Source organism: Macrosteles quadrilineatus, unplaced genomic scaffold, assembly GCF_028750875.1.
Source record: "Macrosteles quadrilineatus isolate MER2022 unplaced genomic scaffold, UCM_ALF_1.0 Scaffold_9__3_contigs__length_116548681, whole genome shotgun sequence".
NCBI classification, from domain to species: domain Eukaryota; kingdom Metazoa; phylum Arthropoda; class Insecta; order Hemiptera; family Cicadellidae; genus Macrosteles; species Macrosteles quadrilineatus.
In genome coordinates this window covers 71,373,294-71,399,791 of record NW_026542602.1, presented here as the reverse complement: position 1 = coordinate 71,399,791, position 26,498 = coordinate 71,373,294, and the positions used below count along the sequence as shown (strand labels likewise).

Genomic DNA, 26,498 nt, shown 5'->3' with positions numbered 1-26,498 from the left:
TACAAAAGAAGTGATGGTAAGCTTATAGATCTAACTAGGGGCTAAGTTAAATTGCTTGAAATACGTTATCTTTTTTTAATGTTGTGATAACTCATCTTAAAGTTTAGGCTAATCTTTAACTCTAATGTAGCCTACAGTCGGTTGACTAATAAAGGGGAAAATGAAATAATAACCACGTGTACAGTTTCAAAAAATCTTTGTATTTAAGATGTAAGTCTACAAGATTGACATTATAAAGAGAATTGTATTAAATAGGCCTAATGAAATCTGTTTTTTAACACCCTAATGACATAAATAAGCTGAGTCAGGTCCATGTTTAGGCTAGTTCTTTGGGTGTGTGGTTTTATATTTAGGCCTGGCTAAAATGTCATTCTGATAGTTTATTTCGTAAGTTGATGGCGCAAAACAAGGTAAGGAACTGCTGCAGCACTGCCGAAGAAAGCGGCAACCATGGCAGTTGTCTTGAATTTGTTGTTTAAGCCAAAAGGTAAATTGTCCCCTGGCATGGTATGGTATCTTGGTTTCACAGAAGACAAGGTAAACCTTCGCAGAAACGTAAGGGAAATCATTGTTCCTTGGGAGAGGTTTTCGCTTTCACAAACTTTACAGTTAGTAGTTCAACAACAGTGAACAATCTAATAAATTGAGTTTTAAAATTCCCAGTAATTGGTGGCGAACACAACTGAACTTATAATACCTCGTTGTTGACACAATGGCACATCACCACAAAATTAAAATAAATCTGAACTCAAGTAAGCTTACTCAAACATAAACTGAAATCACCACAACCCACAACAACACTCACACTCACTCCAACAGGTAAACAAAAACAAACAAACAATGTACACATGATTTTGTTGTATGTTGTATGTTTGCTTTTTTATATTGCCTTTGAAGGCAGGCTTTGATTTATGCTATGAGGCACTGAAAGTCTGTACGTTGTTTGTCTCACTTGCCTCAATAAGAAAGAAGGAAGGCGCACTGGTATAAAAGGAAATATTACAGTACTATAACAGTGTTGACCAGTAATGTTCAATGTACTGACATCTTACGTACGAAAATAGTGAATTTACTTTTGTAACACATTACTTTGCTCTTTGGTACGATAGAGGCGATAAACATATTTACTGAACAAAACTATTTTTGGAAAGTATCATGGCACGTCATGTTCATTTTTTATGAAGTAGTTGAATTTTTCATGGCCGTTAAAATAAAATGACCAATAAATAAATGCAAGTCAGTACCACTGGTTAGCTTGTAATATATTCTAGTTCCAGCGGCGATAAATAGAGAGCAGCACCAACGCATGTCCGCGCCTTGTATTTATATTGTTGGGCCGATATATAATGCGAGGTAAGGTAAGGGCCGGGAGCTGGGCGAGAGTGCTGTTTGTTGCCCACGTTGGTAGCCGGCCTACGCGGGCCTGAGGCCTAGACTGTGCCACACGGCGCCAGACATACACTATAAATAACAATGAGTACGACTTGATCTAATTTATGACCAATGGTTAATGAGGGAAACATATGGTATGCAATAAAACTGCAAAGGAAACAGTTGGTAATCAACGATGGAAATATTAAAATACACACTATTTCAGCAATGAAAGTTTACTAAGCAAAATGCGATTCATGCTGCAGGGGTGCCCATCCCCCCCTAACTCATGACGCACCCCCCCCCCCGATTGAGCAACAACCCCCCCCCATAAAGGATGTATACAACAAATGAGAAGAAACATTATTCCCACACCCAGCACTATTTGTAAAACTATTAAAGAAGTTTTATAATTTTTTTTTTATATTTAAAATTCAAACCCAGTTAATCTATACTATGTATAAATAAAGTTATAGTTTTGTCTGTACGTTGCTCAGAATTATACATATTTTGGGTTATTTTTACTTTTTATACATTGAAGAAGTTGAAACATGTCTTATCTCAATTTATGTCCGTCTGTCACGGCCCAGAAGGCATTTAGGCCTACTCTAAAAAAGAAAACTAGAGTACCGATTATGAATGAAAATGAAATGAATGAATTAAATAATATTTTTTATTTTCCATTAATTATATACATATAAGTAGGCCTACATTGTTTTTTTTCTTTACTTAAATATAATACAGCAATAAAGCAAACATTACTAACTATATAACAAAATAAAAATTATATACTGTAGAAATAAAGCGAACAAAAGTGTAAAAAAAAAACAAATACCTTCTATAACAAAGGAAAAAGTCTACATAGGCAGGGCCTGTGCGTAGACTCGAGTTGCGAATAGGTTAATTTAGATGGGAGGTAAAAAATGTATGGAAAAAAATTAATTCGTGTAATTTAATTTTTTTATATTTGTCTTGCTTGAAACTGAATTTTTAGTGTTCTAGTATTAAATTGACGACAAAAACCTCTTTGTGTGATTCTAATGGTTTAATTGTATCGACAGGATTGGCGAGAGTATCCTTATAGCCATTAAAATATGGCCTCACTATTTTGGAAATAAAATAACGGACGATCGAAAACCCAATTTTGTGTGATTTTTCTAGTTTATTTTCTCCATGTTTACTACATACGTCATTATTTATGAAATACTAATACTGCAATCTGTTAAGAGAAGACGTCACATATGAAATTACGAACAGCTGTTTTGATTAAGATTCCTTTTTCTACATGTCACTGGATATGATTACATAAAATGTTGTTTACGAATACTGTGTAGGCCCTAACCATTTACGATCACGTTTGTAAGCAAATCCAAAACCAAGTGAGATTAATAACCGTGTGGCTTTGGCTTACATAACGGGTTTGATTTATCATGGGTACTAATATGTAACTGTAAATTAAATTAAATAACTAGCCATCATCCAGGTTAGGAACCGGAGATTCTGTGTTTCAAGTTGTACTTGAATTTTGATTACCGGGAAAAGAGCGTGAATCAGTGTTGTACAGGACTGGAAAACTTATCTTTCTATATAAATAAAATTACAGTTTTATAAGTCACCTCAATTTAAGGAATTTTTTATTGCCAGAATATCCATATAGCGTTCGTAACCTCTGCTTAACGAATTGTCAGCGTCTTTCTCTTGATATAACGATCCCCTCTCCCTCCCTTTGGAAACATCACAGCTCCTTTGATGAAAATGAAATGGAAACAACGCTTGCGCCAACAATCGTCTGCTGCTGTTTTACACTTCTGTCTGCTGTGCGCTATGTTACAACAGATTTCAGATACAACAGCTGGGGAATGATGACGATATAATGCTTAGTAAACTGTGATTAGTAATGGTAACTTTAGTAAGAAGGCTGTGATTGGCCAATGAGTAGGCCAAAATATGGCGACTTGTTGAATTTGCGTATGAATTGAAGAGAAACCTATTAAAGAACAGAAGAACAAAGACAAAGAATAACAAGATTGTTCTCGTTACATTCTTTTTTAAGAGTGTTTTAATTATCTCTAAATATAATTTTACACTTTTTTATTAGGCTACTTATCTATCAATTCCTATGCTGTGATACAGCACCTATCGGTAGCCTACCTGTCTATCATGAGTAGTACCTTATAACAGGTCCCTTAAATAATAACGTTATTTATAGCAATGCAGTGTTTGGGTAGTTATTAGTTGAGTTTGATTTAGCTATAATTTTAAACGTTGCCATTTGTACAACTGGACCAAGATAAATGATTTGAAATTTACAATAAAATTGTTATTGCACAATAATAATGATTGTGCAATATTGAATTTCGTTTATAAGAATGCAAATCGTATCGTTAATGGCTGTTTACAGCGTTTTAATGGGTTTGTCATCTGTTTTTATACTACATTGGATTAACCGTATTTTTCATTACTCCCCCTCCCTATTAACTCAGGTAATCGAGTATCTACACAATAGTGTAGAGTATTGTAGCAGATGCTACTTACGCATCTGATGATACGATCTTATGATCTGTTGATCGTATTTTAACAAGCTTTATGTCAACAAAGTGTTCTGTGCTAAGTCGTGGTGTAGCTGGACGTGTCTGTACCACGCGTTATCTTTTATCTATCACAGCAGTTGAGCCAGCCCGTGCGCTCCCTCTTAGATCTCACGTCTTGCTAATCTTGAATAATAACTTTCTACACGAATCCTAAACTATCCTAAAATCCTATTTTAACTAATTAAATTCAATAATATAACTATTGTCATTAATTAATCGACTTTCTATCTGGCGACTTCGTAATATATTTTGGACTGTCGTCATGTTGAACACTGTTGCAATTAGCTTTAGCCACCCCCCCCCCATTTGAATTTTTTGAGCCCCCCCCCAAGAATTTCAATGACGCAGTCTGCGTCACAGCCCCCCCCCCTGTGGGCACCCCTGCATGCTGTAAAAACTGTATATGATTTTGGGTGGTTCGTTATTAAATTAGCAATAGTAGTAATGAGTATGTATATGTGTGTAAAGTGAGTAGGGGAGATCAGTATAAAACTGTACCTATGATGAGCTCATTTGAGTGTACATCATACCTAATGCCTCCATGATAACACATACCTACTGCACTGCCTCATAGATTTGGCACTCCTATGCTCACTTACTTCTCTCCGGTACATGGTACATGTAAAGTATGCACCGATATGTTTACTATTCGGGCAAATCTAGCTATTTTGCAATAAAATGGTCAATTTTTAAACATTTCTTATCCTATTTATTAAATAGTATAGCGCGTCCTATAAAATTCACCCTAAAAAAATAAGGCACACGGCCAACATATTAAGCACACTCAGAATAGTCAGTCTCAGGATCCAGTTACAAACTTCCATAGTATTTTAGTAATGCCCCTAAAACCTTCAGGTATTCATGCTAAGATCAGTCTTACTTTACTTGAGGCGAAACGGCCAATTTTGCGCATACATTTATCCGATCACGAGAAAAATGTGTTGTTTTTAAAGCAAAAATAAACTATGAGACGAAAGGCCTTTCTGTAACCCATATTAATATTCACCTCTCGCACAAAACGACAGCGATGTTGTGTCGTTTTTACAAAGGAATCTAAACTGCGCTAATTTCTCTTAGAGGCATTCGTATTTGGGGCGGCTTATTAATTCTCGGACATTAATTTAGTATTTTAATGACCTTCTCCTAATATCACCATTGTTTTTATTGTTCGTGGAATATTAAGTTATAACCGATTTTTGTCGACAGGGCGGTGCTCATTGGTCGCTAAATGTCGTTTAAAATCTGGGCGCCGCCTCACGTTGAGTTTTAATTGCCTTTTTTCAATTTTGCCGGAAAGCATATTTTGTTACCGTGCATAAAGCTGCCCGCCCTGGCCAGTAAAGGAACAATGGGCTATGAAGAGGCGTATTATCATAATTTGCGTCGTTAAATGGTACTCTATGTAATTATTCATTTCTTTTAGTAATGGGATTTTAATAAATTCCTACGAGGCTTCTGGGAAGACAAAGAACTGCCGTTGTCGACGAAGTGCTTAAATCTTTTTGTGAAGAAGAATGCAGCCACAGTTTAGTTAGAGCACTCTAACGTTCAATTTTAGATGAGAAAAGTCACAAGATTTTGGTTGTTTATTTACTTAATAATTCAAGTGCTCTCGTAAAACCTATAGGTGTTCTATACTATGCTTCCGAAAAAGAAGTAACACGTCTGGGCAGAAGTTGTTTCTTTTCCGAAGGCTTTTTTGAGGCGCCTTCTTAGGTTAAGGGGACAACACTCTTATTTATGTATGCGTGTTCTAGTAAATAGGAAATATTAAAGTAAAACAATATTTTAATGTTTCACGCATTTGTGTAGTGCAGTCCAAAACAGTGCATATCTTTGGTTGATTTTTTGTTAATCTACTTTAATAGACTTTAGGAATATCAAATGTTAAGACAACAGTAGTAAAGTCAAGAAGGGCGAGATAGGGGAGAATTTGAAAATCTCAGAAACTAATTAGACTGGGGGACCTTGTATCGGAATTGAATAGGGTAGGCAAGGGTTATCTTTTTCCAATTTATCATGATATTTACGATAGTCTAAATGTCACAGGGAAGAGCTCAAAACCAATCTTTTATCAATTTTCAGTTCGCCTCCCCTCACAGTTTGACCCCACTCCAGATAAAATCATTTCCGGCCGTTTGTTTGAAATATGGGATCAGCGGTGGAGGGAGGGGGTGTGCTGGCGGCAGGTCTTTAGTGGAGGGTATTTGATTAAATTTTATGTAGGGCACCATTTGGTCTTGACGCACACTGATTAAGTTATCTTTGTAAGTTCGACTATTCATTACGGGCTGGGATATAAATAAATATCTGACTGGGGTTGATATCCTGCTCGATTGACCATTTATGTTCAAATCCCGCTAAGTTAATCACCGATCCGTCTGTACAAACCACTACTTGGATGGTTTAATATATAGCATTTGGAGGGGCAGACAATAAATAAACGTTTGAGAGAGAATACGAATACGACTTAATTTTGCAAACAGTGTGTGCTATACGCTTACTGGTTCAAGTCTGTACCCACATGTTCTAGGTGATTGTTTAAAAAGATGGTCTCAGCTAAAATAACCAGCTGATTTTATACATATAAAGCTATAATCTCACCAAAACCCATCTTTCACTCATTTTCACATTCAAATCCACACCAGTGTGTCTGCATCCTGTAAATCTAATCCAACACTAAAATATCTAATGTTTTCCTGAACCCAATTCAAATTATGAGTACTCCTTTTTACTGAACTGCGAGCTATCTAAACTCCGACGGACTTGAGGGCTGCATGAAGATATGTTTTGTCAGACTGAAGGTGTGTACACGCAGGTATAAGGAGAGGTGTTGGTACCTGTTGTTGGTTAGGATGAATGGTGCTTGTACCTTGTCTGGTGCGACAGTGTGTGGGCTGTGTTTGTGTGTGAGGTAATGTGTGTGTTGTCGGTTTCTTTCAACGTGTCGGCTTCGTCTAGACATAATGTCTTGTCCACACTTAAGGTGTCGTTTACGGTGCGTGTCGTCTAATTTGGTTAGAGTTCGTGTTCTAATAGGGTTTGTTTAGGGCTAAACTAGAGTGGACGATATAAATCGTGATGATACTGCATTGCTGATTTTCGTTTGAGCTGGTTAATCACATCATAATTTTAGAATGATCTTTCGAAATTGGTGTTGACTTTGATAAAAGCATTCTTTCTTTGTACAGTACTTAGTAAACAAGTCGATCTTTTCTCAATTGAAAGTGGGTGAAGGTGTTCATAATTTTTGCACACTTATAACAACATTTATTAGGCTGATACACCAAACATTTTTTTAGACACTTTGAGATATTGTGGTTCTTTAAACCTTGCATTTGATGCCCACAAGGGCCACAGAGGCCTCGTGGAACATATCCGACAAATCAAGGGGAGGACTAGTACAGTACCAGGATCCGAACCCATGATCACTGCCTTGGATCCGAATTCCGTGGCACTACCGACTGAGCCGCCGACTCACCACAGACAAAATAGAGACACAAATAGACACCTACTGGGAAACTAGGAGGGTCTTTTTTAATCTAGTAACGTATGATAAAAAAAAAATAACTTTCGATTAATTCAATTAAAAGCTATTTAGTACAGTGTTGACATTCTGTGTTCACACCTTTTAAAATCGACCCCCAGTACACCTAAAAATGGAAACTAAAGATGGAAAATCCATTTTCAAGAGAGCCCGCGATTTCGTCCCAGCGATAAGATATGGGGACAACTAACAGTATAAAAGTGAAACTAACGACCCATGGCTGGGCCTAACACAATATTGGGGTCCGACCCTCCCCCGCTGATAAACCGTATCACCCCAAATTAGGTGAACACTCGCTGCGTCTGGGCAGTTTACACCACTGACTCACTTCTCAAATACGGACCTTTTAGCACATTTTGTCCCCTGGTGACGTCACGTTGGTACTGCGGAGAGGTCGGGATTAGACTTTATTATTGTTTGTGCTGGGAATAGAGGAGTGTGTTTTCTAATTGGCTGTGGCTATCACTGTAGATTTGGGTTGAAACAACCTTTGAAATTTATTTTTTCTGATATTAAACTGTCTAAAAGGAAAGTGTCGTTCAGATTTTTATGTATTGGTTTGGTTTAGGAGCATACAATTTAAAACAATCCTTAAACACGATTTAGTTTAAAATGGGGTTAATTTTGTCATTAAATACGTTAATTTCGCATCATGTATGTTACTTGATAAATCTTTAAAAGTATGATACCTATTAAACTAGTTTATGAAATTTTAAATTAATTTTCAGGAATTGTGCTTCCTAGTTAGCTAGTTCTGCGTATTTGAGTTGGTGAAGATGTTGAAATTTAGCATTTATAAAGTTTACTTGAGAAGAAAGTTAGTCAAATTTGACAATTTCATGTTGGGTTTAGGGAGCCTATGACCAAAACCATCCCTAAATAAATGGAGTGGGAAGTTTCATAATTTGGCACGTAAATGGGAAATCGTAAATTTGGAAAATCAGGGGATTTAGATCGATCACCTACGTTTTTCACCCTTTAAATGTAGGATATTATATATGTATTGACATTATTATTTATCAATGTGACAAGACAGCTCAAATTTTATACAACACTTGTATGGACAGTAAAATGAATAATTTGGTCATCCTTTGGACGGATTTTCCAATCTATAAAACTACTTCCATAAAAATGCATTGGATAAATTAATATATGGGTATAAATGAGGTACACATACAACAATGGTTTTTTTGCCTATTGTAGGAACACTGTATATATAAATACAGAAATAACATAATAATAGTTAAATGAATTATTTACGAGATTACCTACAAAATGTATGCGCAAATTCTAATTTTAGTTTACATTAAAATAGGATAAACAAGTATAAAATACCAGCAACGCGGTGCTACATCCACAAAGCATTCCATACCGCTTCCGACCTCACTGATGTCAGAAATTTAATAAAATATTCACGTGTTGTGCATTGTAAAACAACGACCAAAATAACATTTTCACCACACTATGATGTTTTTGGCTGTATTACATACATTAATTGGTGGCTGAAAGTTACGTTTTGCTGGCCATGCCAGCTGTCATCGTAATTTGGGGACCGAGCATGTTTTTACATCCCGGGGCCGCAAAATCAGCTGTCCGCTTACTTACTTAAAACATGAATGCATTTTAAATACACAATCAAAATCCATAGCATTGCAATAGAATTGTGTTATTGTCACCGTTGCCTAGCAACTATTTATTTTTATTTTTGCTGATTCCTCAAATTATTTCTTCACATAACCTTAAAGTTGTAGTTGTGTTGACTATCAGTGTGCATTATTATAGTGGTGAATAGTGGTAATAGGGTATAGTGTGGTGAAAAATAGCGTTCGTACCACGGACCGAAATGGTTTTGTAGCTCTCGATCGATTTAAGTTCTCGACTTCGTCTCGAACTTAAAAACTATCTCGAGCCGACAAAACCTCATTTTCGGCCCTAGGTACGAAATATACTATTTCGCCTTTGTTGATCAGTAAAAAATCAGCTGATTTTCAGCAGAAAAACTTGTTCTGCTTTTATTATGTACACCATTATGTTATAGTGTGTCGTTATTTGTTTCTTTATGTATAATTTGAATACTTTTTAATTATATATTTGAATAGGGAAAGTTTTAAACATTTTAAATTAAAACATATTTACCTAATTAGTTATTTCTTCAAGTATTATCACGAATGGTGTTTGAAAGGAACAAAAGCTCGAACAAGTTACGAGTCTACAGACAGCTGCGTCAAACATTGTAAACATTGAGATAAGTGAACCAGGAAATATGAATGGAAGGGTTCAAGAAGAGCTGTTATAAATGGTTGTTGACATTGGCTTGGATAAGTTATACGTTTTCCTGTAGACAAACATTGTAAGTGTATAGGTTTGGTAAGTGAGAGGATGATGGAACTAGTGTAAGTGTACGAGTGCTCCGAATATTCTACTAAGAAATAAACACGGTTTCGTCATAGTTCCTGCAAGGTAAAAGAAGCCACCAACCTTTTAAAAAAGTAGTTTAGACAATATCACAATGTGTTTAATAAAGGTTTGGTGTATGAGTCTAATAAATGTTATTAGGTCACAAGTGTGCAAAAACTATACTTTCGCCAACCGTCCATCAAGTAACGGACACTTTTTGCTATCTCACATTAGCATTTGCAATCTGCAATAAGCATATCAAAGACAAATTAGTATGCGTTCATCAAAGTTAACACCAATTTCGAAAGCTCATTCTATGATGTGATTAACCCAGCTCATGAAACGAAAATCAGCAATTCAGTATCATCACGATTTAAATCGTCCGTTTCCAACAATTCCAAGGTTTAATATTACATTGAGCTAGATTAAGATGACCACAAAGATTATTGACTTTTTGTAAGACCTATACAAGAATGTGTCCGAAATATGCATCTTTCTATTTCCATGTGATCTTTACAATATCATTTATCACGAGTTTAGAATCATAAAATATACAAACTTCAAACGATGATTTTAAGATAAAAATAAAATAGGTAGACCTTTTTTAATTAAACAAATAAAGACATACAGGATAGGATAAGAACCTCTAGGTTACTACGTACAAATAAACGAGACTAGATGTTTTTCGATAGGAAAGCAAAATTTTAAACATGACTAATTAAATCCTTCAAACATTTATCTTATTTATCAATTAACAAATATCACAAAACCCCTTATTTAGTATGGTTGTACAAATACTGATAAAATAAAATGAAATATTTAACAAGGAACAAGCAGCCATTATGGAAACTGCAAAATGTATTAAGAATACTGTAAATGATAACTCACAAATGTTCTTTAACTATCACACATTACAGCCCCAAATATTGCTAAAAGCGAGCAAAGAGCATTGGCTAGACAGTGATGTGGTCGTAAAAGTCACGGTAATAAAAAGGAAACCAGAAAATATGAGAGGGAAATTGCAACCGGGAGTTGTTAAGGGTAGGTCCACATTAACTTGGCTGTACACAGACAGACAGACAAATATACCCCGGGGCCTCACTCTAGCATGGGGGGTGGCTTTGTGCGATCCATATGAGAGTTTGGGAAATTAAATGTCTGGAATGATTATGTATGACCGGAATGGTGCAGCAACATCGTTATTATACAGAACTTCTGAAATAGTAAAACATTTTTATCTTTTGTCATACTAGCTAGTTTTTATTGTCCTAGGACTCTAGACACGATTCTGGGATTGTTTTTCACACTACTTCAGGCCAGACCTAGGGGTTGCGGCATTGTCACTTAGATAAAATCCATTGGTGACTTGGTGGGGATTGAACTCAGGACCTCTTGGAACGAAGTCCCGCGCTCTAACCACTACGCCAGGTCGCTCCCCAAACTCTTACTAGCTAGTAAAAAAGTAATCTTAGAAGTATATATTTATTAAATTTTGTTGTGCAATTGGAAAAAAGTGGTCTGTATTCCCTTTAAAGTTTGTAGTACTATGTAAATGCATTTGTATGGGAATTTGGTACTATTAATTGATGACACTTTACCCTTCTTTACGCAACAAACTATTCAGGTCCACTGTGATGTGCTAATGTTTGTGTTTTAAACCCGTTAATAATTTATTACAAAGTTACTACTCAGATAAGTGCTTTTGAAGTCAAAAGTAACATTTTTAATTAATTGGAATAATCTGTATTATAACACATAGAGTGGCTGTTTATTTGTGCAATGAATGAATGTGTCTGTCTATATTTGACGTTTGTTCTAAACAATTTTAACGGTCATGATCATGATATAATTGTAGCATGAAAACTGAAATTATCGATTCTGAAATATTACTTTCTTTTTATTGGACTCATGGCAAAGCTTGTCCAAAGATGTAATCATATCAATCAAAGCAAAGTTTTTTCTGGTATTGATAAAAAATATCGTTTTTATTTATAAACTTTAGTAACTCCCTGTAAGACATGACCTGATATAGAACTGACGTACGGGGTGTAACATAATATTGGGTCATTCTACCACCAAACTCCCCCAAGGGTGATGCCATTTACACAACTGACTCAGATCTTCTAATGGACACTTCCCCCCATTTGTCTTTTGCCCATCGTCCCTAAACAGGGAAATGTGTTTATTTCTCACACATGGTCCCTAGGGAGGGAGTAAATCAAGTTTAGGAGATATTATTATCAGCTAAGTAGTTCGTAAATGAAAGTTAAATATTCTTTTAAAAATGTTTCAGATATCAAAATGTATTCCTGAACGCCATGCATGTTATTTTATATATCAACTATTGAGTTCATGAAAATATAAACTTGTACATCGTTTAAGTTAACTCATTTTGAGTAAGGTAGAGTATTTCGAATTACGTTTTTAGTAGTACTTGTTTAGTCTTACCCATAAACATTTCAAAATCGAGTAACAAATAATAGTTTGTAAGTAAACCCTGTAAATTTAGTAACGTTTTATGTTCATATTAACCAATCTATGACGTCATTATAGTTCTCTGAACTCTTGCACCCAGTATGGCTTCAAATTGCTGTAATAATTTACTAAAAATATTTTTCGACTATTGATTGCCCAATTTAATTACAGGTTCTTTTCAAGAGATAACAAACAAAAAACCCAAACTATTGATTTTTTCAAACATCTAACTAAGTTACTTGCTGATTAAACGGAATGTATAGTTTAAATAAATTAAAGTTCCTATCTACTAGCAAATTAATATTATGCTCACTATTATTTTTCTTAAAATAATTAAATATTTACACTCTATTTAAGACCATACTTTTTGATAGATACTGTATAACACTTTATTTTACCGTAAAAAATTAAAACTCCAGGTTTTGCCGTAAAAACGTACATTTTTATTTATTTTTCTCCGAGAAGAGACAACAAGGACACAAAACAAGGTGTCCCTGAGGGCTACGAAAATGAAAACTCGTTTCGCAAAGTTCGCCAGTAAAGGAAAATGGAAGCACGCGTACTACACGCAGGTGGAATATGCCAACTTGGGAGAATTGAACCTTGGATATTTTTTAGTCTCGAGGGAAATAGGGCATCTCCAGACTGCTAAAAGGATGTTTGATGTTTTAGTTTTAATGGTGGGTAATATGGTATATAGAAATATGATCTCTTCCAGATTCTTCGCACAATATGTTTAAAATTCCAATACCCATGATAAATATGTAGCCAGTTTTTTTACAAAAATCGTTGAAGATGGCAAGAGCCACAGACAAATTGTGCTGATTACTGATTTCTGTCGAATACACAAAATATTTTTACCAATTTAAACTGTAACGAGTTATTTTTCCTAGGGGGGTAAATATTTGCTATTTGGCCGCGCACCGATTGTTGAGGTAGGCAAGCGGCGGTGGCGAACCTGGCTAGCGCCCTTTGACCCGGCTTATCAGTGCCGATAAGCCTGGGATATCCTTGTTTCTCAGGATAGCCTAGGACAGACATTGGAGTCGTGGATCCCGGACAGTGAGGATCGTGTGGTGTCTTGTGGACGACTAGGAGACGACGGGTGTACGGTGTACGTAGAGAGGAGTGTACGTGACGGTTGGTGTCCTGTGCCTGTGGAGACGGCTGGCGTACGTTGGTGGTACATCGGAGTGTGGTGATACCGGTGAACAGTGTCGGCATTCAAGTTGGGTAGTGAGACAGTGACCCACTTGGGGTGAGTGGACGACGTTTTATTGTATTTTGGTTTAAGAGAGTTAGAGAGTTAGAGTTGTAACCGTGCTGGTCAAAGCCTGACGGTAGTTAGGATTTATTTACAGGTGTCAGGAATAAAAAGTGTATTCCTGGCGGTTCTGGGCAGGTGCCAGAGCGCAAATAATATAATTTAATTGACTGTAGTAGTTATTATTTTGCGTTGTACCAGGAGTTAGTTATATTACTAATAACTCTGAGGCCCGACAAACCTAGGCTGCACGATTTAAGCCGCGTTTACACCGGAGTTTGAAACACGAGTTGCAAACAGAAATTGCAAACATCTCTAAAAACGCCCATTTTCAGACGAAACTTTTCGCTGTTGCAAACAGTTTTTCGGTGTTTGCAACAGAAATTTTTGTTTCCACTTGAAGTCGGTAAAGATCAAAGGGAGTTGCAAACTCTTTGTTTGCAACACTAGTTTCGGTCACTATGAGCCGATGAAACACGAAACAGAAACATTTCTCCGCCATCCCCTACGCTACCACCTCCTGTCTCACTCACGTGATCACTCGCACCACCCTGTATCTCGACTCAGTACCCTGTCTGGACGGCTACCTCGTTATTGTTGTGACTTATCTCGTATCGTGCGTGTTGTGAGTGATGATCTACTGAGTGAGATGGAGTGAAGAGATTACAATATTATTAAGTTAATTAGCTTTTATAGAGAACATGAAGTGCTTTGGAATCAAACTATTTCTGACTATAAAAACAAAAACAAGAAAAACTATGCGTGGAATGACATTTCACGGGAAATTAACTTAAGCAAGGCAGAGGTCCAAAATAGGATGAGAAACCTCATAATTCAATTTAACAGAGAATCTAAAAAGGGCAATAAGTCTGGATCGGGGGCCGACGATAGGAAAACCAAGTGGGAGTTTTTTTTATCAATCAATGATATTTCAATCAAGGTCGAAATTATTTCAAACATTTTCATGAAACATGGAAACAAAACCATGAAATAAAAATTGCAAACTTTTATTTGAAACTACTGTTTGCAACTGGTGTTTGCAATAAAAGTTTGCAACTTTTTGTTTGAAACTCCGGTGTAAACGCGGCTTTAGCGTGCGTAGTTGGAAACACGTGGCCAGTAGGCTAGTAGCATTGACTTTATATCTCTAGCTAATATTATTAGCCTATTAACAGAAGCCCAGCTAAGTAACACAAAGTTGGTAGTAGCAGTAGCAGTAGTAGGGTTGTTATTGTTTATTCATTTGATTATTTTAATTTAACCTGAACAGCTTGTTTGGTAATCCAACACGTTATCTTGGTAGCTTGGATAGCGGAGTACCGGCTATCAGATAATATATTTATCTAGTGTTTGGAACGTATTTAATATTTATTTATCTGCTACTAAGTAGCTCAATATTTTAATAGTGCAATTGCCATTTAATTTTGCTTGTTTGGCTTGGTATTTATTGAGACCAGCTACTAGTGGTGTAGTCACTCTACCTATAGTGTACTTGTATATTATTATGTGGTACGATTATTGAGTGAACTGTTTGATTCTTGGCTTGGGCATTAGAGTTGTGTATTGGATTATAGTGGCCTAGTAGACCCCGCCTGGTGATAACACGCGTTGTGGTTTTTATTGGCAAGTCGTCGTGTAACTCACCGTGTTTTAGGCACTCTGGGCTTAACTATTGGATAGTTAGGACGAAGCCCGAGTTGCGTAGTCAGCAACGACCCCCTAGGAGTGTGGAGAATCGGCGTAGGCCTGGTAGTGATTATTGCACGTTTGTTTTGGTGACTTGTTTTTGACTTGTTCACAGTGCCCGTGTATGAGCCAGTCCTATACCGGTTAGACCCGGCTTTTGGCCTAGTGGTTTCCCTGACCTTATCGCAGACCCTGGAATTTTACCCAGCCATTGTAGGCTGAGCTATCCCGGCAAACGGTGACGACTGCACTTTTAATATTTTTTTTCCCAGTGCAGAAAATCTCGTCGCAAAACTAATGGAGTTACTTATTGTGAACTTCAACTGTTATGACCCATCAACTTGGCCAGCAAAAATAATAAGGAAGTAAATAGAGTTTTAGTCACTAGTGCATTCTGTGACTGGCTCACAAAAATACGTTCTTTTTTTTAACAAAATTTGGCTACAGCTGGTCCATATAGATGGGACGTTTACTTCAGTATCCAATAGTCAATGGTTTTACCCAAATTAGATTTGTTCTATGATACTGGGCTAGTAGCATTTTTTTGTTGAGGGTAGGTCCAAAATCCCTCCTTTCTTCTTGAATTTTTACCATCTAATGTGGGCTGTTTTATTATCGCAGAATCGTTCATTGATGACAAAATAAAATGAGATCTGTTCCCATTATGCATCACATTATGGACCAACATCACAACATCCATACTTAAAAAGCGTCCTGAAAATCCTGTTACGACAACATTGTCCCCCTTATGACAATATTATCATCACATTTTTACCTTATGCATTTTAAAAATATAACCGAATTCCTCACGTTTGTGAAAATTCTTAGAGTTACTAACCTTTTGCACTTCTTAATCCTGAATATTAATTAATTACAAAACTTTGTACCCATCAATACAAAAGCTATACCTACAAACACATTAAAACACAGAGCTTAAATCATACATATCTGATTATTAGCAAGATAAAGTGAAAGATATTACGGCAGATTTGTCTGCAATTTCTCACAGACCGCAGACGCAGGGAATATAGAGGGAGAGAGGGAGAAAATGGGGGGATAATGGGAGAGATTCGTTAAGACCGTCTGATAGGGGTGGAAGTCAGGCGTATTAATTAGGAAACAGACAGCCAGAGGGGAAACGAAAATAGAATTTGATTTGGGGATGACAATTTGACAAGTGGAGGGTGGTGAATCTTTCATTCATATTTTATCGAATTATATTTTACCATACATTGTCAAGATGGCGGCTCTGAGATACTTTGCTCTGTTTTTAAGTTACTTTTATCCGTTGTAATCCTAGCTAATTGAAGTTTTATCCCGTGAATTCCTTTTGAAATTAATTATTAAGTGTATGCTGAGTATTTTGAGGTATAATTTATGTAATTTTATCCAAAGCATATAAGGAATTTCTTCATAGATCGGTTGACCTCATGTTACATACCCTCAAGAGGTAACTTCAAAAAGACTGTTTTAGAAATTTATTAAATATTTTACTTTCATATGCTGTTTTACGGCAGAGCTTGTACTTTGGTATTATTTTGTGAAATTTGGTGAAAGACTTTTAGTATTTTAATTTAAATTGAGGTTTATATCTCAACATAACCATTTCTAACCTCAACTTTCTTGTGGACTTGGCTAAATTCCACTATTTGTTGCAAGATTCCTATTTCACTTGACTTAAAGTTGAATAATGACTAAAACCAAACCCAAATGTGGCATTTGCCTTAAATCGGTTTCTGATAACTGTAGGGCAATCCTTTGTGAACATGAATGTGAACAATGGTATCACACCAAGTGTCTTGGACTTAGTGACAGTGAATATGACCGCTTATCTGGGACTGATGAGAAATGGTATTGTGAAAAGTGTGGACTTAAGTCTACCAATCAACAGCTTAAGGAAGAAATTAAGAATTTAACCAAGCATGCCTCATTGTTAAGGAATATAAGAGACTTTATGAAGAAGCTGCGCGGAGAATTACAGAATTAAGTGAAATGTGTTTAAAGCGTGAACAGGAAATAGTAGGGGGGACACCGAAACTGCCACGACGTTTTACGACCATGCTCCATACTGAAACTGCCACGGCAATTAGTGAGGATTATAAGGGTGTTTTTGAGAGGGCTAGAAACACTGAAACTGCCACGGCGGATTCCTCAGGTAGACGGGGAGAAACGGGAGACTTAAAATTCCCATTTCTGTCTTAACCTTTTAATTTCTTTCACAATAATACGTTGATTGGAAAAATAAGTGATTGATTTGCCCTTTCGTATTTATATTTTAGGATTTATTTTTATGTTAATATAAGTTTTTAGTGTTGCGACTGTTAGAGTATTTACTTTATAAGTATTTGTTCCGTCTCTTGAGAATATATTTACTTTATAATTATTCTGAAATATAATTATTCTGAATAATTATTTACCACTAAGGAACAAGTTTCATGTTCATTTACCACTTATATAACACTGCATTTTATATGATCTGTTCGACGCTTTTAATTACACTAGAGGTGATCAAATACTAATATAATACTGTAAAACTGTAATATTCAAAAATAGTTTTATTCGCCCAAGACGCTAGGTTGCAGAACTACAAATACTGTACCAACCTCCATGGTCTGCAGAGGGGCGTTCTCGTGGAATCTCAGTGGAATGCCCTCCTATTAGCTTGACTCATGTAATATTTTTCAAATTCGGTATTTCTCAACAGTTTTGTGCCATCCTTCAGAGAGTTAGTAGTAAGGGTGTTGGTGTGTTAGTTATACTTAGTTGATAGTCTTTCGATGGAGGATAAGATATTTGAAACGAAGAGAAAGGGTGCGGCGTTGTTAGTAGACGGCTACAGTTTTGTTATACAAAGTGTGGTGTTAGTAAGTGGGTTTGCTAGAGAAAAAATCGGGGAGGATGTCGCGCAAAATGCTTCACAGATTATATATAACAACGAGTTACAGTAACTGAAACGATTTTAACGCTTACCATTCTTCAGTCACTGTAGTGGGTTGAGTTTAGATAGGGACCTCTAGCTTTTGTCGATATTCTTTCTTCGATATATATTTCTTCGACTAATGGCCTATTAATATGAGGTGTCACTCGATGTGGCCACCAAAATAACCCATTTTGGGTTTAAGAACAAAATTTGAATACAACAAAAAGTTCACTTGCGTGAGATAGAGACGTGTACAGAGTTTTGTTTTCTTGACGTAACCCATTAAAAGGTTAACTGGTGATGTCCATACTTTTGCTCAGCCCTGTAAATGTGAATAAACAAAATTTATAATTGAGGTATATTACTAAATAAATATGCAAAAACACACACCGAGTCTCATTTCATTCTGATTAAACATGAGAAAATGGGAAGCAAATTCGTGTTGATTTCCTACCGGGCGTAACATCCGTGAAAATTTTCTGTGATCATAGAAACGACCGAGATTATTACTTGCGATCACGGAAACGCCTAAAAATGGAGAATCGTCGTAAGAAACTTTAACAAACATCCGTGATCGTATGTTACGATCGTGGCCAAATCCGTGATAATTTCTAACGATTCACCGCAGAAATAACTGTGATGGTAAACTACGACAGCAATGATGATGACCGGTGATGATTTCACAATTGCGGCAACATTAGCATTCATCTCCAGCGATTATTTTAACACCCGTAACCATTTTTCGCGATCGACGAAAAATTAATGATCATCTCGCCCTTGCGGCTTAGTGTGTGATGATTTATCGATATTGCGGCAATGTCCGTGGTCATTTCTACAGTAGTTTCTCGCAATGGCGTTTTTCGATTGCGCAATACGTGTAAACTCTGGGTTTTCGGGTGGATTTTACGGCAAATATTTTACCATTTTTATTTCTCGATTTCTTACTAAATTCAATTACAACTCATGGACTTTTTCCTGATAGTTAAAATTCACGCGCTATTCCCGGTTTCTAGGTTGGCAGAATTAAGTGACCCTGAATTATCACTACAAGTAGCCTAGGCTAATTAAGATTTATTTTTTACCAACCGTATCTAAAATGTATACTTATCAATTATGAAGTTTTTATCTGGTATTATTAATGTAAACCTGCAAATTATTCGAACTTAATTGACTAGACCATACCTTACTACTAACTCTCTGAAGGATGGCACAAAACTGTTGAGAAATACCGAATTTGAAAAATATTACATCAAGCTAATAGGAGGGCATTCCACTGAGATTCCACGAGAACGCCCCTCTGCAGACCATGGAGGTTGGTACAGTATAAACTTAATAAACTGGAAAGACTCGAACTTAATTCTGTGTATTCTAGTCATCACAAAGGATCTAATACTTCGACGCCAATTCCTAAGACAATTGGAACGCAGTGCGCGCAGTATTTCCAACTCATTGCTGAAAAGCATGTTTTCATAGTATTCCCAGCTCATTTCTAAATACATTACCTCCACCGCAGCCCAAAAAATCAAAATATTAATAGTATAGGATGAAATCAATAAAATCGCCAAATATGATCAATATATACACAATTGTGTTTTATTTATACTTCAGGACACGTATCCTGTTGTGCTATTATTTGCATTAGATTATGTTTCTTCTTGTGCAATTTTGACGATGCCTACCTATACCTTGGTATATTTATAAACTGAAAACTTCAAATCTAATGATAAAATATGTGTTTATCGATTTCTTTAATACCAGCAATTCACTATAACGGGTTAAGAGCATTCATATAATACATTTAGTAAGAAACATTTTACATTCCATTGCAATCTTAATCCATTAGAACATATTATTTAATTATTTCTGACTTCATCGGTAGTTAAATGACTTTTTCTATTGATACTTGATTTAAATAACTGCAAAGTTAGTATGGCCTCTTTTAAGTAGTGGCATGAAAAGCATTTAACTAAGTTATGAGCTAAGTAAAGTGTTGTGTTTCAAAATCGTCACTGTGATGAGTGAGGGATATTCTCATTCCCGTTTCTCCCTGCACGTTGCCAAACCAACCTCCCCTTCCTGAGGAATCCGCCGTTGCAGTTTCAGTGTTTCTAGCATTCTCAAAAACACCCTTATAATCCTCACTAATTGGCGTGGCAGTTTCGGTATGGATTATGATCATAAAACGTCGTGGCAGTTTCGGTACAGCCATAGTAGGCCTAACCTCAAATCCAGAATTAGTAGATACAATAAGTAGGCCTAATGAGTTTCTACCTGTCTCTAAAAATAGGCCTAGGCCTTGGTCTTCTAGAAACTCCAGTGTAGGGGAGGGCCTAAATGGTAGCTTTCCAGTAAACATTAGGGACTTCCCACCTATCTCCACTAGTAATAGATTTACCTGTTTGTACCAAGAGGATAATATAAGTTTTAAGTCTGATAACCAACCCACATCAGACGAGCGGGGAAGATATGCGAGGAGGCACGCAGGAAAAATCCAGCAGGTTTCTCCAGTTTTGTCTAGGCCTCGCACAAATCAATGTGAATCGTCTGACTGGACTAAGCCTACTAAAGTTACCAAATCATCCAGGAAAACCAAGAAAATAAGAATCTACACTGATAGTTTTGGTCGTGGCATTTCCTCAATAATTTCAAGGACAGCGTGGGGCCAGTATTTTGATACTGAGGGAACTGTCAAACCTAGTGCTCTTTTTTGTGATGTAACTGCCAACGTGAAGTATGAATGTGAAGATTTAGGACCAGATGACTATGTTGTGCTCATGGCTGGGGCTAACGATATAGCTAAAAACTCTTCTGGTAATGTGGTGAACGGACTTAGAGATACTCTACAGGTGCTGAAAAGTACAAAGGTAATAGTTGCCAATGTTCCTCATAGACATGATTTACCGGATTCATCGGTTGTTAATAAACTGATTTCTGAAACTAATGGGAAAATCAAGGATCTCTGTAAGGTTTTCAATAATGTTTCTCTTATAAATACTGAAAGTTGTGACAGATCTTTTCACACTAGACATGGACAGCATTTCAACGCTAAGGGGAAGAGGGTGCTCGTAAATCTCATCAGTAAAATTATCAAGATCCAAAGAACTGTAGTGACCCCTACAGCGATAGTCGAAACTTTACCTGATCATCCGTCATTGCCTATAGCTTCTCCACCCAGTTCTACCCAGAATCCTGAAGGTATTGTCTCATCGCAGGTAACTACACAGCCGGCAAGTATTCTACCCCGAGGACCTGACGAAGGTATACAAAATGCTGACTCTTCTTCTTTTTTAGTGGTAGTTTAAATAGGCCTATGTCCGGAGGTAGTTCTGTCAAAGATGACCTTTTAACAATTTTACAAGTAAACAGCCAGTGTCTCCGTAATAAAATTTTATCTCTGGAACATCTTTGTTTTTTAGAAAAAGTTGAGGTTATCTGTATGTCAGAGCATCGCATTGGCTATCGTCTGATCAAGTCGAAATTTTTGTACCAAATAATTTTATCACTGCTAGTATTAGATGTAGGAGTAGTAATAGAAATGGTGGTTCGGCTATTTTTGTTAAAGAATCGATTGAGTTTGAATCTATTAATCTTGATTGTTTTTCATCTGATTTTAATTGTGAACTATGTAGTATTAGATTAATAAAACAAAATGTTACTATTGTTAGTGTCTATAGATCACCCAATGGTGATATTAATGTTTTTTTTGAAATGTTTGAAAATGCAATTAAAAGTTTGATGAGAGGGGGCAGTAAGTTAATTATCTGTGGGGATTTTAACATTGAAATGGCTAATGTTATTGAACAAAACTCAATAAATTTCATGAATTTACTTAGGACATTAGATTTAGTGTGTACAAATAATCTACCTACCAGGAATAAATCGTGTATTGATAATGTTATTGTAAATTTTTCTAGAGAATTTTATGAAATTTCACTCTTGCCAGGTACAATTGCAGATCATGATCCTTTACTTTTTAAATATAAGACACATGTCACACTAGATAATAATAAAACTGATACTGGGCCAACCCTGTTTTTCAGGAAGCAAAATGATATAAATATTACAAAGTTTTGTCATGTTTTAATGGATGAGTCATGGGACTGTCTTAATAACCATAATGGTACTGCAGAAGACTTGTTTAATGCTTTTTTCAATAGATTTAGAGAACTATGGTATTACTGCTCGCCCCTTGTTAGTAAAAAAGCTCGTAAGAAAACTAATGTAAAAGATAAAAAACATAAACTAAACTGGTTTAGTCCTCAATTAAAGCAGACTAGAGACTTGATGTTAGCACACTATACTAAGTATAAAAATCTCTTAAACTTGGATTCTGTAAGGGCTCAGTCAGCTTACAGCACTTATCTTAGAATAAAAAAGTACTACAGGAAAGAATTAGCTACTGCCAAGAAAAATGCTTATGAGAATTTCATTCAGACCTCAAATAACAAGTGCAAAGCTGCCTGGGACATTATAATACATGAAAACACTACAACTCGTACACCCGAAGTTACAATAGACCAAGATACACTCAATAGTTATTTTACAGATTCAGTTGAAGAACTTACCAACCTGGTAAGCCAAACATGCACAACAGCTGAGGACTTGCTTGGGCCTGAACCAAGTGAGAACATACATTCCAATTGGACTTGCATTACACCAGATGAGGTAACCAACACTGTCTATAAACTCTCAAACTCAAAATCTATGGATAGTTATTGGCTCTCAAATTACATCATTAAGAAGACCATACACTTAATTGAAACTCCTTTGGCTCTGGTCATCAATGAGTGCCTACATGCTGGCATTTTTCCACAAAAATTAAAAATTGCTAAAATAATTCCGGTTTTTAAGAAAGGAGATAAATCACTTTGTCAAAATTATCGCCCTATCTCCATTGTTCCAACATTTTCTAAAATATTTGAAGCAATTATTTTAAAGCAGTTAACTAATTATTTTGATTCAAACCACCTGTTAACTGATTCACAGTATGGCTTCAGACCAGGTAGATCCACTACATTGGCGGTGTCAGAAATTACACAGTCCATTTTGAATGCATTTGAAAATAGAGAATCAGTGTCAATGCTCCTCTATGACCTCACCAAAGCTTTTGATTGTATCCCTTTTGATATCTTGATTAAGAAGCTTCAATTTTATGGAATTAGGGGCAACTCATTACAATTACTCAAATCATATCTAACCAATAGATCACAGTTTGTATGTGTTAAAGGTAAAAATTCATCAGTTACACAAATCAAGGCTGGTGTTCCGCAGGGCTCTGTCCTTGGCCCTTTTCTTTTTATTGTGGCCATAAATGATCTTCCTCGTAATTTACCTGTAAAATGTACAATCTATGCTGATGACACAACAATCTTTACTGCCAATAGAGATCTAAACCTTCTTGACCACACAATTCAGGATGCAAACAATCATGTTTTGAACTGGTTTTCCTCTAATCAACTTATTTGTAATGAAAATAAAACTCAAAGCATAATATTTTCTCTCTTACAAAACCTACCTGAAAATTCAGTCAAACTTCTGGGAATTTACCTTGACAGCAGGTTGAACTGGAAAACTCATATTAACAATCTTTGTAAAAAATTGTCAAGAGTCATTTATCTTTTTTGGAAACTTAAACCTCTTATCAGCATGGAGTACCTGAGATCAGCATATTTTGGCTTGTTTCAATCTCATTTGCAATATGGTCTTATTTTATGGGGTCATTCACCTCATATTTATGATGTTCTTTTACTACTAAAGAAAATCATCCGCACTATCGCCGGGGTGGGCCCTGTGGAACACTGCAAACCACTCTTTGTAAAATATCGCATTTGCACAGTCATCAACCTATACATTTACAATGTCTTGATGTACACAAAAATGTAATCTACATAAATTTTACACTCGACAGGACATCCACTCACATAACACAAGAGGCAAAGGAGCACTGGACATTCCTCAGCACCGGCTTGCACTTACAGGTAACTCTTTTAAAATAAATTGTATTAAGTTCTATAATAAGCTGCCTGAGCCTCTCTTTGAAGCAACCATTCCTATCTACAAGTCTAAAGTTTACTCGTGGCTGTTGGAAAATCCGTTTTACACTCTTCAAGAATTCTTGGGTTCGACTGTTCTAATCTAGCCTTAGATTAAGCCTTTTTTACTCTGTTACTTTGTATTATCGACCAATGTAAATATTTAGCCTAATTTGACAATGCCTATCTCAATGTATTTGATCAACGGCAATAAAGATTCTGATTCTGATTCTGATTCTGATCTATACAACAAACATCATTGTTGTATGCATAAACTTAATAATAGTGTATTTTTCTTGTTTTATGTTTTAGGCACTGATTTAGTTTGAAATGTATATGTACATTGCAAAGAATGTCGTCAGTGATAAAAGTATGTCATAGAAGTTTCAAATGTTAAGGAATTTAATAATTTAGAATCATACAGTGTAGTTTTTTTATGAAAACTATAAGGATTGTTTTTTTTAAATATACATGTATACATCGAATATACATATAATTATAATATCAAAACTACGAATTTATTAAGATTTTTTAAAAATTCACTTTTACATGTGATATGCCTTGGTTGATAAGTATACTCTTTGGTCTATTAATAATTTTCAACAGGTAAAGGTTTATTATTTTTCTTAAAAGAGGTAACGTGGTTTTAATCAGCTTCGAGACTTCAATGCGGATTTTAATCCAATCAGTCACATTATGTGGATGTATAAAAAGGAAAGACTGACAAACAATAACTTGAAGTATCAATGTTTTTGTAGGAATAAAATGTTGTTTGAAGAAAATAAAGTTAATTATTGAGGTAACAGGGAATACAATAAGAAAATGTAATGACAAATAGTTGAAGAACCAGAGGGGTAGTGTTGAAACTGAAAGAATACGTGAGAGAAAAAAATAACACATTCTATAATGGTTAAAACAGATCAAGACTGTTTTATTTACGTTTAAAATACAACGTATGTTTTAAAAATAAAATAAGAAAGAAATAATTTAATTTAAGAAACATGATGCAAGGAAAAGCATTGAAGTAATTTAACTAAACAAAAGATAATTAAATATACATGTTAATGTTTACTGAACATTATGACCAAAATTATCATAGGTTTCAAACTACAGTATTGTAAAATATTGTCCATTGGCAAATACCATTGGTTTAATGGTCGTCTAGAAAAACATAGATCAAGTTACTAAATGGGTACTATTTAAAACCTTTTATTTATTTTTTATTCTGTATGTTACAAAAACCGTTATTATAATATTTTTACAAATGAGCTCATGCACACAAGGTAGAAAAAAGTAAAGACACACGTCAACATTTTATGTAGAATTTATTTTTTAAAGAGTTTAAAATAGTTTTACAAATAAACGCGTAGATGTAAGTGAGTAAAAAGTGGAGATTTGGAACAAAATAAGCAGCGCTGGAGCTTTGTCCCTGATTGTTTACATGCTATTGTCTACCATCGCTTTGTTCTTCCAACTGTCTGTTGTTTGTGGGTTGTTCTCATCGTCGGCGAATTATACTTTGAAACAAAACATTTGCCTTTTTAAAAGGTTAAGTCTCTCTGAGTTAAATTGAGGACTGGTAATTCTTTGGAGTATATTTGTACATTTGCGAGATAAGTCTGAAAATTCTTTTAAAAAGTCTTAAATTCTGCCTCTACGATGATATGGTCTTCTATTATAATTTTGTTAGATATAAGATAAGGTATACAAGATGTGTTTTATTGGTTTTGAACACTTTTTTGACATAGAAGATTGTCCTGCATTTTTTATTGTGTTAAAGTAAAGCCCCGTGCAAGGTATTTTCTCCAAAATAAAAATATTTTAAGTTTAACCTACATCCCCAATCTGATTTATGTACATTTGCCTAGGTATACAATTTTCTTGAAATGGTATTAGTAACTTAAAACTGTATTGGTATTGTACAAGTTACTAATACAGATTATTTAGATTCTACTGAAAAATACTAATAACTCAGATCTTGTGGAGTCTAATAATAATCTGGGGAAAGGAGCTTTAGTATGCAACCGAACTTGACGAACGCTATTCACGACGGTTTACAATCTTAATATTGAATATTGACAATTTATCAATAGTGTTTTTAATAAAGTATGGCTTTAAACGGAGGCAGTTTTCAAATACATAGCAGATTTGTTTTTCCTTCCGCTTTCTGGATAGGACGACTTACAGCTGGAGATGGTTTAAAAACCCGGGCATT

The 26,498-nt window shown here is 35.6% G+C and overlaps 1 protein-coding gene across 1 annotated transcript in view; it reads right to left on the bottom strand.

The window, feature by feature from the left end:
• LOC129002623 (roundabout homolog 2-like) overlaps positions 1–26,498 on the bottom strand; it is a 267,217-nt gene that overhangs the window by 22,642 nt on the left and 218,077 nt on the right. The gene's annotated exons all lie outside the window — the stretch shown is intronic.